This window comes from Rattus norvegicus, chromosome 2 (genome assembly GCF_036323735.1).
Source record: "Rattus norvegicus strain BN/NHsdMcwi chromosome 2, GRCr8, whole genome shotgun sequence".
Classification (NCBI taxonomy): Eukaryota; Metazoa; Chordata; class Mammalia; order Rodentia; family Muridae; genus Rattus; species Rattus norvegicus.
Window position 1 is genome coordinate 120,857,362 of NC_086020.1, and position 13,966 is coordinate 120,871,327.

The 13,966-nt window shown below is 40.8% G+C and overlaps 1 long non-coding RNA gene across 2 annotated transcripts; it reads right to left on the reverse strand.

The window, feature by feature from the left end:
• Nucleotides 1-3,220: 3,220 nt before the first annotated feature.
• LOC134485901 (uncharacterized) lies at nt 3,221-13,965 on the reverse strand. Of its 2 annotated transcripts, none has more exons than XR_010064255.1 (2): nt 13,730-13,965; nt 3,221-4,891 (listed from the first exon to the last, which is right to left on the reverse strand). It is a non-coding gene; the product is annotated as an uncharacterized LOC134485901 (long non-coding RNA). The 2 variants fall into 2 exon arrangements; XR_010064256.1 differs by lacking the exon at nt 3,221-4,891 and adding an exon at nt 11,547-12,914.
• Between the last annotated feature and the right edge of the window lies 1 nt (nt 13,966).

A 13,966-nucleotide genomic window follows, 5' to 3' on the forward strand; every position in this document is an offset into this window, starting at 1 on the left:
CCTGTCTCCCCCACCATACATTTGCTAAGAAAGGTATCAGGAAAAGAACCCACTCACAATAGGCAACATATAGACAGACACACAGACACACAGACACACAGAGAGAGATAATAATGAACCAAACAAAGGAGGTTTAGGGCCTTTGTGATGAAAACTTGAAGACCATGGAAAGGAAAACTTAATAAAGTGCAAGAAGAAAGACCTCCCATGCTCCTGGGTTGATAGAATTAATATTGTGAAAATGCCTATACTATGAAAGTGGATTGTAGATTAAATGCAAATCCTGTACAAATCCAAGCAGCTACACCCATGACCTCCCACAATTTTGTATTCGTCAACTTCACTGAAAATATTTGTCATATCTAAGAGGTTTTTTTGGAGTCCATAGGGCAGGATCACAGTATATACAGATGATTTTCTCCTTTCTTTTCTGTATCCCTTCTGTTTCTCATGTCTTACTGCTTCAGGAAAAACTTCAAGCACTACATGATGTATAAGAAGAAGGTGATGTTAGAGAGAACAGTGTTTCTAGATTTTATAGAAAGTGATCTCAAATTTTGCTGTTTGGTATAATGTTAACTATAGGGGTTTTTTTGTTCATAGACTTTATTATGTTTAAATATGTTCTTTCTATTGCTGGGATTTGGGGGACTTCAGTTATGAGCATATTTTGAACTTAGTCAAATGCTTTTTCTGTGTCTGTTAAGATTTTTGTCTCTAAGTTTACCTGAATGTTATATTATATTTATTGATTTGCATATGTTCAGTAAAATTCATGTCCCCTCACATGGAAACAATTTTATTGTGGTGTATAATTGTCTTCGTGTGTTCTTGAATTTGGTTTGTAAGTACTTCGCTGACAATGTTGCCATCTATGACCATTAAGGAAGTCAGTCTGTATTTTTCCCTCCTTGCCTCCTGCCCCTCCCCCCTTTCTCCTTGCTGTGTTTTGGAATCAGGGATCATGGTGATATTAACTTTGTAGAATGAATTGGTACTAATATTTGCCTTTTTATTTTGTGGAATAGTTTATAAAAAATTGATGATATTTTCCTTGAAAGTTAATAGCTGAATTCTGATGTGTAAATCTAACACATTTTAATACCTATTCATCAGTTTATATTTCTTGATTATTGTGAGCACAAAAGCAATGAACGTGGGTGAGCGGGTACTTCTAGACCTTCAGTGGGTCAGAAATCCTTCAGAATGTCCTCAAGAACATGTGGCTGGATCCTACAGGGAATGTTTTTAGCCTTTTGAGGCACCTTCACACTAATTCCCATAGTAGCTGCACCAGTCTGCATTCCCATGTAGACACTAAGTCGTTTCCTTTCCCCACATCTATGCCAGAACTTGTTGTCCCTTGTTTTTTCCCTCAGCCATTTTGACTGGAGTGAGATGAAATCTCCAAAAAGTTTTAATTCATGTTTTCCTGATAGCTAAAGATGTTGAATATTCTAAAAATCATCCCTTGGCCATTTATACTTCATGTTTTGAGAACTTCCTGTTTAGTTCTAGGAACTATTTTTTAATTTGGTTGTTCATTTTGTTGTTGTTTGATTTTTTTAAATGCTTTATATATTATAGATATTAATATTTTTTCAGATGTATAGCTGGTAAATATTTTTCCTTGTTCTATAGGCTGCCTCTTTATTCCAATGTTTGATGAGGTCTCGTTTATTAATTGTTGGTCTTAATGCTACCATAATCCTGTTCAGAAAGTTAATTCCTGTGTCAGTGAGTTCAAATATTTTATCTACTCTCTCATCTATCTATCATGTCTTACATTGAAGCCCTGGATCCATATGGAGTTGAATTTTGTGCACATTAAGAAATGAATGGTGAGTTTCATTCTTCAATATTCTTTCAATTCTTTCAATATAGTTATTGAGTTTGACTAGCACCATTTGTGAAAGAGTCTATCTTTTCTGTAACCTGTTTTGTTGGCTTCTTGCTCAAAATCAGTTTACTGTAGAGTCTGGGAATGGGAATTTTTCTGTGGGTCCTCAGTTCTATTCAACTGACAATGAATCTGTTTCTATGCCAGTGCCATGCTGCTTTCAGAACTATAGCTCTGTAATATATCCTGTAGTCTGGGTACTGAGCACCGGGCGATAACTCCAGCATTTTTGTTTGTTTGTTTGGTTGGTTCTTTCAGGATCATTTGGCTATCTTGGGTCTTTTCTATATCTACATGAAATTTAATTTGTTTCTTAATTTCTGTGAATGATTACATTAGAATTTTTATGGAAATTGTGCTTAATCTGAAGATTGCTTTTGATAGGACAACTATTTTTAACAATATCCTTCTAATCCATGAGTGTTTTCATCTTCCGATATCTTCTTCAATTTCCTTCAGTGTCTTAGAGTTCTCACTGTACAACTATTTCATTTATTTTATGAGACACACACACACACACACACACACACACACACACACACACACACACAAACACACACACACTCGCAGGGAGTTAGGGGAGAGGGAAGAGGGAGATATGGGAAAGTTCAGGTGTCTGACATGAACTCCGGAGTGCTGGCCTTTGAAGTAATCTTTTGTAAACAATCAGAGTTTATGGGGTTGCCCTTCCTATGGGAACTCCAGAGCCTTTGAATGACCTCAGTCTTGCAGTGGCTGAGAAGTATTCAGGAAATGGTTTCTTCAGAGATCTCCTAGACCAGACCATTTGTTGAACTAATAATCTGTTTCTATGTGGAGAAAGGTTTTAGTATGGGGAAATTGACTTACTAAAGGGCCTTTAGTGTAACAATGAGTAAAAGTGTCTGCAAGAAAGCTCTGCCTTCATTCCTCAGAGGCTGTCCCTGCCAGTGAAGGCTACTTCCTTCCTCAGTGTCTCTCTCTTTGATGGTTCCATGTGAAACAATTCACCAACAAGATATGATCCACATTAATGAAATTAGAGATGAAAAGACAGACATTACAATAGGCATGAAAGAAATGTAGAGAATCATAAGAATATATGTAAAAAAGAAATCTGTATTCTACCAAACTAGAAGATCTAAAAGAAGTGGATGCATTTCTAGATATATGCAACCTACAAAGCTAAATCAAGACAAAGTGGGACTTGGAACAGTTGTGCAATCTAGCAGAGGCCCCAGGTTCAGTTCCCAGCATTTAGCAGAATGATGGATCCTGTTTTCTCATCCATTCTGTTAGTTTGTTTCGGGGAATTGATGTTGAGATATTAATAGCCAGTGATTATTAATTCCTGTTACTTTTTATTGGATATCTTATTTGTTTACATTTCAAATGTTATCCCCTTTCTCAGTTTCCCCTCCACAAACCCCCCTATAATTCCTGTTCTTTTGATGTTGGTGGTGTTAGTAGTATATGCGTGTGCACACGCCTGTGCTTCCCTTGTTTTTTGCTGATAAGGAATTACTTATTTCCTGTGTTTTCTTGGATGTAGTTACCTTCTTGGATTGGATTTTTCCTTCTAGTATTTTCTGCAGGGCTGAATTTGTGAATAGAAATTGTTTAAATTTGGATGTGTCTTGAAATATCTTGTTTTCTCCATCAGTGACAATTGAGGGTTCTTCAGTATACAGTAGTATAGTAGTACAGTAGTACAGTAGCACAGTAGTACAGTAGTACAGTAGTACAGTAGCACAGTAGTACAGTAGTCTAGTAGTATAGTAGTCTAGTAGTACAGTAGTACAGTAGTCTAGTAGTACAGTAGTACAGTAGCACAGTAGCACAGTAGCACAGTAGTACAATAGTACAGTAGTCTAGTAGTCTAGTAGTACAGTAGTACAATAGTACAGTAGTCTAGTAGTCTAGTAGTACAGTAGTCTAGTAGTACAGCAGTACAGCAGTACAGTAGTACAGCGGTACAGCGGTACAACGGTACAGTGGTACAGTAGTACAGTAATACAGTAGTACAGTAGTACAGTATTATAGTAGTACAGTAGTACAGCAGTACATCAGTACAGTGGTACAGCAGTACAGCAGTACAGTAGTACAGTAGTACAGTATTATAGTAGTACAGTAGTACAGCAGTACAGCAGTACAGTAGTACAGCAGTACAGCGGTACAGTAGTATAGTAGTACAGTAGTACAGCAGTACAGTAGTACAGTAGTAGTCTAGGTTGGCATCTGTGGTCTTTTCAGATTTGAAGTGCATCGCTCTAGGCTCTACTGATTTTTACAGTTCCTGTTGAGAAACTGGTTGTTGTTGTGTTGGGTTTTTCCTTTGTATCTGTCTCTCTTTCTTTCTCTTGCATCTTTCAATACTCTTTCTTTGTTTACGATACACATGGGACGTTTATTTGCTTCTTGTATCTTTGTAGGTCTTGCCTCCATTTGGAGACACCTTCTATGGTCCTGCTAAAGACCTGGTCTCCAACATTGTCCCGGGATCCTTCTCCTTTATGAGTGCATATAACTAGAAGACTTAGTCTTTTAATGGTGCTCTACATTTCTTCATTGCATGGGATTTAATTTTTTATATCCTTTGCTTGTGGATGTATCTTCTCTGCTTTGTTTTTGGTTCCTGATATGCGATCTTCTACTTGGTCCATTCTACTTGTAATGTCTCCCCTGAATGTCCTAGTCATGCTGTGTTTGTAATGTCTCCCCTGAATGTCCTAGTCATGCTGTGTTTGTAATGTCTCCCCTAAATGTCCTAGTCATGTTGTGTTTCTCACTTTCATCTTCACTTCAGCTTGAGTTCTCTCCTGTCTTTCTTTCTCTCTTGAGTTCAGCTTTCACATCCAAGGTGTTCTTCAAATTCTAATTTGTCCATGTATTTGTGTTTTCCCCCATTGTGCTGGCATTTATTGCTGGTCTCTTTTAAGTTCATTGAGATGTTTGTGTCTTCTTTAAATTACCTGAGTTCTTTGAAGTTTATGATTAGGAGACGTCGCCCATCTGTGAGGTAATAAGATTAGATAAGTAACATTACAGGCAAGCTCCTACAGAGGATGTCGAGTTAGACGTGACCTGTTGGTGAATGAGTTCTCAAAATTCTTGTAAAGCATCATCGATGGTATCCCAGTCTACTCAATATTTCTGTAAACTATTCAATTTCTGTTTAAAGGCTGCCAGGTTTCTATCTAAGGCAATGAAGAAAATCCTGAGCATGTTCCAATAGACTGGGGTAATTCCGACAACCACCCTCAAAAGATTGTGCATATTTTAAAAACCCAATGGATAAGATTTGAGGTGTGTGGTGGCGATGGGGGGCTTGTTTGGAGACAGCATGGACATTAGCACAGAGGCCATGACCAGCAGTGATTAAGCCATCCCTGCTGGGAATTCTGTGGGGTTTTATCAGTGAGCCAGGTGGAACTCTCGGAGTTTCTCTAAATAGGCAGATGGTGAAATGATTTTTGTTACAGACATCATGAGAAAGAACTTGAGGTTCATGCATCCAAGTATGAGTCCCATCTCTACTCTGTGTAATAACATGTGCTCCTGCACAAAACTCCAGCTCTAACCCAATGGGCAGAATTGGTTATTATTCTTAAGACTGATAATGGTTGCTGGAAGCAAACACGTGATTCCATGAATGTGTAGTGGACTCAGTTAATATCTACTGATAAACTTTATATTACAGTTTCAAATAATTAGATCCTCACAAAAGCTATATACACAGGAGCTGATGTTACTGCGAGTAGAAACCTTGAACTAGATCCTAAACCCTAAACCTATCCCTAAACCCCTTATTCTAACCCTAACCCTAAGCCTAAAACCTCTCTAAACCATGTCTAATCCAAACCATAATCCAAGCCCTAATCCTAGACTAACCCTAACCCTATAACCATCTAACCGTAACCCTCTAGACCTTTCAAAGTAACCCTGACCTTAATCTACCTAAACCCTAACGTCATCCTTCTAACTCTTACTCTGGATAGGGGCCAAGGCAACTGGAAAGACAAAGCCTCAAGGTAGTTATTGACCTCAGGAGCCTGACCACCAAAAGTTACACCTGTCAAAGAAGCTGAGGAGGAGGGTGACCTTGTAGGAGGACCAGCAGTCTCAATTAACCTAGATCCCCAAGGTCTCTCAGACACTGGATCACCAACTAGGCAGCATACACCAGCTGAGATGGGGGCCCCAACACATATTCAGCAGAGGACTACCCGGTTTGGGTTCAGTCAGAGAAGATGCACCTAATCCTCAAGAAACTGGAGGCCCTAGGAAGTTTAGAAGTCGGGTGGGGTGGGGGTGGGTGGGGGTCGGGGGTAGGGACATCCTTGTGAGGAGATACGGGATGTGGAACAGTTGGAGGGTGGACCGGGAGGTGAATAAAATCTGGAGTGTCAAACAAATAAATAAAATTAATTTATTTAATAAATACATACATACATACATACATACATACATACATACATACATACATACATACATAGTAAAAAGCTAACTGGCAGGTATGCTTCTGACTGAAAAATCCCACTCCCTTGCCTACTGGCGCCATCTTGTGGTTCAGTGTGTAAAATGAAACTGTGAAGTGGACTGAGAAATGGAGCCTAGCCTAGCTGCAGTCCACTACTGACATTTCTCTTCTACTCTCATCAGTATCTCAGTGCTGATTACAGAGAGGTTCCAGCTATAGAGGAAAGCAGATGTGTCAGACACAAGCCTAGTCTACACAGTGAGTCACATGCCAGCAAGGGCTACAGCGTGAGACAGTCTAAAAACAAACAAATAAACAAACAAAAAACAAAACAAAACAAAAAACCCTCTGTTTAAGATTTCTGTGAAGGACCCTTCATTCTTCTCCCATACTGCTTTATATATTGCTCAAGAAAAGCAGAGTGGATCACTTTTTAAGGGACAGGTAGATTCACACACACACACACACAGACACAAAACAGATATAGGAAATAGAGACAGATCTGATCACACACACACAACAGACAGACTGCAGACAAGCCAGTAACACAGACAGACACAGGGAGAGAAGTGGAGAATTTAAATTTAGGCTCACCCTTGGACAAACTAATCCAAGAGAAAGTCACTTCATTTGTAGTATTTGAATACATCTGACACACTTTGGTGCCTTCTCTGTGGTTATCTTTGCTAGGTTAACAGATGCATTGTAATATTAACACGAGATCTTGAAATAAAAGGAGAAGTCATAGTTTGATAATGACATACTTGTATTAAGTAGAAGGAGTCAGTTATGCTTGCTAGTTTGTCAAGGATCCAGGATCATGAGGGAAGAGGTAACCTCAGTAGAGAAGCTCTCCATCAGACTGGCCTGCAGACAAGTCTGTGGTGAAGCCTTAGTAATGATGGGTGCAGAACTCCCAGCCTGCTGTGAAAGGAGGTACCATGGCCTGCTGAAGTTCTTGCCTTGGCTTCACTCAGTGATAAACAGTCATTAGGACTCGTATGACAAATAAGCCCTTGGCCTGCTACATTAAATTTTAACCAGCGTTTGTCACAGCAATAAAAATCTGAACGAAGAAAATGATCAATTAGTCTTCTAGGACTGCTTCCCTACTGATTGTGGGCATAGTCTGCACTTAAGAAGGACCACAGATCCCCTATTCCATCCATTGACTGAAGATGACACTTCATATTTCCAGGCATGGGGGTTAGCTGGAATTCCTATGGCATTGGGGTATTTGAAACCATTAGATCTCCAAGGAGACATGAATCTTACAAGATTAAAAATGCAAGGTTTAATGGACAAATGGAACCTCATAAAATCTCAAAGCTTTTGTAAGATAAAACACACTGTCATTAGGACAAAACAGCAACCAACAGATTGTGAAAAGATCTTTACCAATCCTGTATCTGATAGAGGGCTAATGTCCAAACTATACAAAGAACTCAAGAAATTAGACTCCAGAGAACCAAATAACCCTACTAAAAATGGGGTACAGAGCTAAACAAATTTTCAACTGTGGAATCTTGAATGGCCAAGAAGCATCTAAAAAAATGCTCAACATCGGGGTTGGGGATTTAGCTCAGTGGTAGAGTACTTGCCTAGCAAGTGCAAGGCCCTGGGTTCGGTCCCCAGCTCCAAAAAAAAAAAAAAAAATGCTCAACATCCTTAGTAATCAGGGAAATGCAAATCAAAATGGCCCTGTGATTCCACCTTACCTCAATCAGTTGGCTAAGATAAAAAAAAAAACTCTGGTGATAGCAGATGCTGGCAAGGATGTGGTTAAAGAGGAACATTCCTCCATTGTTGGTGGGAATGCAAGCTGGTGCAACCACTCTGGAAATCAGTTTGGAGGTTCCTCCGAAAACTGGAAACAGTTCTACCTGAGGACCCAGCTATACGCCCCTAGGTATATACACAAAAGATGCTCCAGCATGAACAAGGACATGTGTTCTACTATGTTCATAGCAGCCTTATATATAACAGCCAGGAGCTGGAAACAACCCAGATGTCCCTCAGGAAAAGATTGGATACAGAAAATGTGGTACATTTACTCAGCTATTAAAAACAATGACTTCATGAAATTCTTAGGCGAATGAATGGAACTAGAAAATATCGTCCCGAGTGAGGTAATGCTGCCACAACAGGACACACATGGTATGCACTCACTGATAAGTGAATGGATATTAGCCCAAAGGCTCAAAATACCCAGGGTACAACTCACGGACCAAATGAAAAGGGCAGATAGAACCGGTAGAGATCACCTTCAGTAGATAGGCAAGGCCCAAGTTGAGGGATGAGGCCACCCGCCCATCTCAAAAATTTTAATCCAGAATTGCTCCTATCTAAAGAAAACGCAGGGACAAAAAATGGAGCAGAGACTGAAGGGAAGGCCATCCAGAGACCACCCTACCTTGGAACCCATCCCATCTGCAGACACCAAACTCTGACATTATTGCTGATGCCAAGAAGTGCTTGCTGACAGGAACCTGGTATAGCTGTCCCCTGAGAGGCTCTGCCAGTATCTGACTAATACAGATGCAGATACTCATAGCCAACCATTGGACTGAGCCAGGGATTCCGATGGAAGGGTTAGAGGAGGGAATGAAGGAGCTGAAGGGATTTGCAATTCCATAGGAAGAAGAACAATATCAACTACCTGGAACCCCCAGGGCTCCCAGGGAATAAACCACCAACCAAAGAGCACACAAGGGTGAGTCTATGGCTCCAGCTATATATGTAGTAGAGGGCTGCCTTATCCAGAATCAATGAGAGGGAGTCCTTTGGTTCTGTGGAGGCTTGATGCCCCAGTGTAAGGGGATGCTAGAAGGGTGAGGCAGGAGCAGGTGGGTGGGTGGGTGAGCACCCTCTTAGAGGCAAAGGGGAGGGGAATAGGATGGGGGTTGTGGAAGGGGGATCAACATTTGAAATGCAAATAAAAATAACCAATTAAAAATAAATCAATATAAAATAAAATGCGAGGTTTAAGCAAGAAGAATATTACTGTGTTGATCAGTGACCACAGAGAGGATGAGAGCAAGGAAAGCCATGCCATGCTTATTTTAAAACAATCATCATCCTTCATGGGTGCAATCACTTGGATTGTGTTTTTATTAATCATATTGGGTGTGATATATTAGGAATGTGACTTAAGCGTGCTGGAGAAAGGGTTCATCAGTTAGGTAGATTAGCTACTCTTGCAGAGCACCCAAGTTCAATTCCCAGCACCCACACGGTGTCTGGCAACTGTCTGTCACTCCTTGGGCTGTGGTGCCCTCTTTTAACCTGAGTGGGCACCAGGCATGTACATGGTGCACATACACACATGCAGGTAAAACATTTTATGCACATAAAAGAATATAATATACTTAATAAAAATAATTTTAAAAAGGAATGTGATGGAGAAATATAATAAAAGAAAGACAATCCTATAAGGAAAGCGAAGTGTGGAGTGAGGCCACAGTTAATGATAGGTTCAGACAAACAATCTAAATGGGCTTTTAAAAAAATCATACAAGGGAAGGCTCTGACATTTTATCAGGCGTGACAGTAACTCACACATAGGATTTAATGGGAAGGCATGTCTTATGTATGTGTACTCTCTCTGCATGGACATCTGTGTGCCAGAAGAGGCATCAGATCTTATTGGGGATGGTTGTGAGCCACCATGTGGGTACTGGGAATTGAATTCAGGGCCTGTGGAAGAACAGCCAGTGCTCTTAACTGGTAAGTCATCTCTCCAGCCCTGAGAAAGCATGTTCAAGGCTGAATGTATTTGTTCCCTTTAAAATCTAGTTTTGTGGTATGTCAATCATTTTAATTTGGATTATTTATGACCAAAATGACCCCACTCCAACCCTGACCCATTAAGGCCAGTTAGCACTCTTGTCCTTAAGTGACTGAGAAGTCCCTGGATCTTTTATTCTTTTTCATTTTTATATTAGTAATTTCGTATGTTGAGAATGAATCAAAGGCATTGCTTGACCATGACTCCACCTGTGCACTGACCCTCTTCTTAGTAAATGCAGACTGGCTAGAAACCACACAATGGGGTCTCCACGGCTCTCTGAATAACAGGACAGATGCATTACCAGAAATACAAGACATTTTGATAAAAAACAAAAAACAAAAACAAAACCATAGTCTCATTGGAGCTAGATGATCTTGGAGGGAAAAATGCTTGACTGCCCTCTTTTTCAGTCCCTCTGACCACATTGGTACAGGCTTCAAAGTATGGCCATCAGATACCCAGAAGTTCAGTTGCACAAGTACTAAAGAATAAACTGCTTTAAAATCGTTGAAGGAACTGGAGAGGTGGCTCAGCTGTCACAAGGACACTTGCTACTCTTGTATTTAACCTGATTCAATTCCCAACACCCATATGGAGCTCACAAGTATCTGCAACCCCACTTCCAGGGGATATAGCATCCTTGTCTGGCCTCTCCAAGCCCAGGAAACACGTGATGGACATACATATATGTAGGCAATATACCCACACACAAAAAATAAGATTTCCTTCTTATTGGAAATATATTCTTTTCTCATAAAATAATCCTAATTGCAGCTTCCCCTCCCTCCACTCCACAACGCTCCTCCTTTTCCCCTTCCATTTGAATCTACCCCATTTCTGTCTTTCATTAGAAAGAAGAGGCTTCTAAGAGATAATAACAAAACATAAGGAAATAAAATATAGTAAGATAAAACAAAGACCATCACCTCAAAGTTGGACAAGGCAACCCAATATAAGAGCCCAGGAGAAGGTACAAGAATCAGAGACCCACCCATTCCCACATTCGGGAATCCCATAAATCTAAACTGAAAGTCGTAACAAATACGCAGAGGACCTTGTGCAGACCCGTGCAGAGCCTCTGCTTGCTGCTCCAGTCTCTGTGAGTCAAACACACTTTGTTACGTTTATTTACAGGGCACAGTTCTCCTTGTGTCCTCCATCCCCTCTCGCTCTCACACTCTTTATGCCTCCTCTTCTGCATATACTCCATACTCTGCAAAGTCTCCTGAGCTCTGAGGGGGCAGGGGCCAGAGAGCTGTTAGAGACATCACACGTAGAGCTGTGTGTTCCAAGGACTCTTCCTCTGCATACTGTCTGGCTGTGCATCTCTGTTTGTTCCCATCTGCTGGAGGACGAAGCGTTTCTGATGATGGTTAAATAAGGCACTGATCTATGAGTTTGGCATATCATTAGGAGTCATTTTATTAGTACTGTGTTATAAGAACAGTGGTATTTGATTTTACCCTAAGTCTCTGATTCTTGGTCAACCAAGCAGTGTTGGTTATAGGTTCTATCTTGTAGAGTGGGCCTTGTTCAAATCAGATATTAGTTCGTTATTCCTACTAGTTTGTGTGACCATTGGCCTAAGCATAGTTTGCAGGCAAGACAACATTGTAGATCAAAGGTTTTGTGGCTGTGTTGGTGTATATGTTTCTCTTTTGGTATCCCGCAGGGTAACTTTCCATACCCAAGACTCTAGAACATAGACTTCTCCATGATTGAATAATTGTCTGGGTGTTATCTTCAGCAATGGAGTCTTCTTGTCAGTTTGTGGAGAGCAAACTATTGTATTGACAACAGTCTGGGTTGTTTGGAGCATTTCCATAGAACCTCTTTGGCCAACAACTCAATTGGATATAACTCAGGCTTGCTAACAGAAGCCTTGTTCAGTAACAAGAGATAAAGAGCTGCCTCCCCATTTTTGGAGACATCATTAAGACCACTTTTACATATTTTAGAAAGTTCCCACCACATTTGGTGTCTTAGTCAGTGTTCTATTGCCATGAAGAGACCCCATTGTGATCAAGGCAACTCTTATAAAAGAAAGCAACACTGGGTGGCTACACTGGTGTGAGGTCTCCTGGGTCACCTGAAATCTCAAATCAATGGAACAGAGGCTACAGTACTGGTGCCAACCTTTAAAGAGGCAGTCTGGGCTAGCAGGGTGGCTTAATGAGTGAGGTCACTTGCCACCAAGCCTGGGGATCAGGGTTCAATCCCCGAGAAGTTATCTTCTGGTCTTCACAGCATGCCTGTTTTCTCACATAAACAAGCAAACAAACAAACAAACAAATAATTTCTAAGAGGCAGTCTACTAAGATTCAGACTAGGTTAGGGCAAGCAGTTCCTTGGCTCCTATGAATTAAAATGTGGTCTTAGTAGCCCTGAGACCTTAACTCAACTGATGCCATGTTAGAGCCACCATTCTGACCTTAGAACTCAGTACATAGGCCCCCAACCTACCAAACTGGGAACAAAGACCTAATTCATCACAGACCTTGTCTGAGCCAGGACCTAGGAAATTTCCTAAACATATTAACCGTGCTTTTTCCCTTCTGTAGTTTCACTTATTGCTGACTGTTCTTACTTGCTTTTTTGTGCTAAAAGGAAAAGAATAGCGAAGCTCTGGGCTACATAGTTTGGGAAGTTCCTTGTATAGTCCCAATGGAGGGAATAGATACTTTCTACTGCTGTTAATACTGCATGTATTTTCTGAAGGAGTCGTCTTGCAACAGTTGATGCCACATTGGTTCCCTGATGATGACCTGCTTAGAAACAATACAAAACACACATGAATAAACCCTGATGTAAGAGTCAGGAAGCTGGACCAGATCCTGCCTCATCTTACTTCTTCAACACATGGTTCACTTACACACACACACACACACACACACACACACACACACACGGTATTTATAGTTTCATAGGGAAGGACAAAGCAAGCGCTGAAGACTGGCCAGTAGGGGCCAGATTAGCTGGTGCACACACAGGGAGTGGCAGATTCAGGAAAGGACGAAACAGTATGTTAGTGCTTCATGCAATCTTGCATACAAAATGATACCACTCCACTCACACATTTAATAGAACTAGGTAGAAGTGGGTTAGTAAAATGGAGCCCTTGTTTTGTTATACCCATTTAGCAATATTCAAAGTCCTATATCAAGTGAGAGGAGAATAACAAAAGCTGTGTTTCTAGGTTTATTTGCCGAAATCTATTCTGCTACTTAGGGGATGTGTTGAGAATAGCACACAGGCTCAAGGACCATGTTTTGGGAGCCCAGGTAGAAGTTTTGCAACTTGACTTCTGAATAGTTTCGTTTCCTTACTGACAAAAGTACAACAAGAAAGAATACCAAAAAAAAAAAAATCCTATTCCTAGCTTTTTCTTTTTTTTTTTTTTTTTTTTTTTTTTTTTTTTTTTTTTTTTGGTTCTTTTTTTTTTTTCGGAGCTGGGGACCGAACCCAGGGCCTTGCGCTTCCTAAGCAAGCGCTCTACCACTGAGCTAAATCCCCAACCCTAGCTTTTTCGGATGAGTAAAAAAAATACAATTTCTAAATTACATACTCAGACATTACATACAGCAATGCTTGGCGCGGAGGCATTTTAAACATATTCCGTAACGACCTGTCCAACAGCTTGATCAAGGTTTCCTCAAGATGTGCTCAGGAGCCATCACCAGGCGCAGCAGGCCGTGCGTCATCAGGAAGTGCGAGCTAGCTTCCGGTTGCGGAGCTCCGCAGGGAGAGACCTTGGGTACCCGGCTGGCTGAGGACTCCTGGGACGCGGGTGATTTGCGTCATTAGGAGGCGCGGCGGT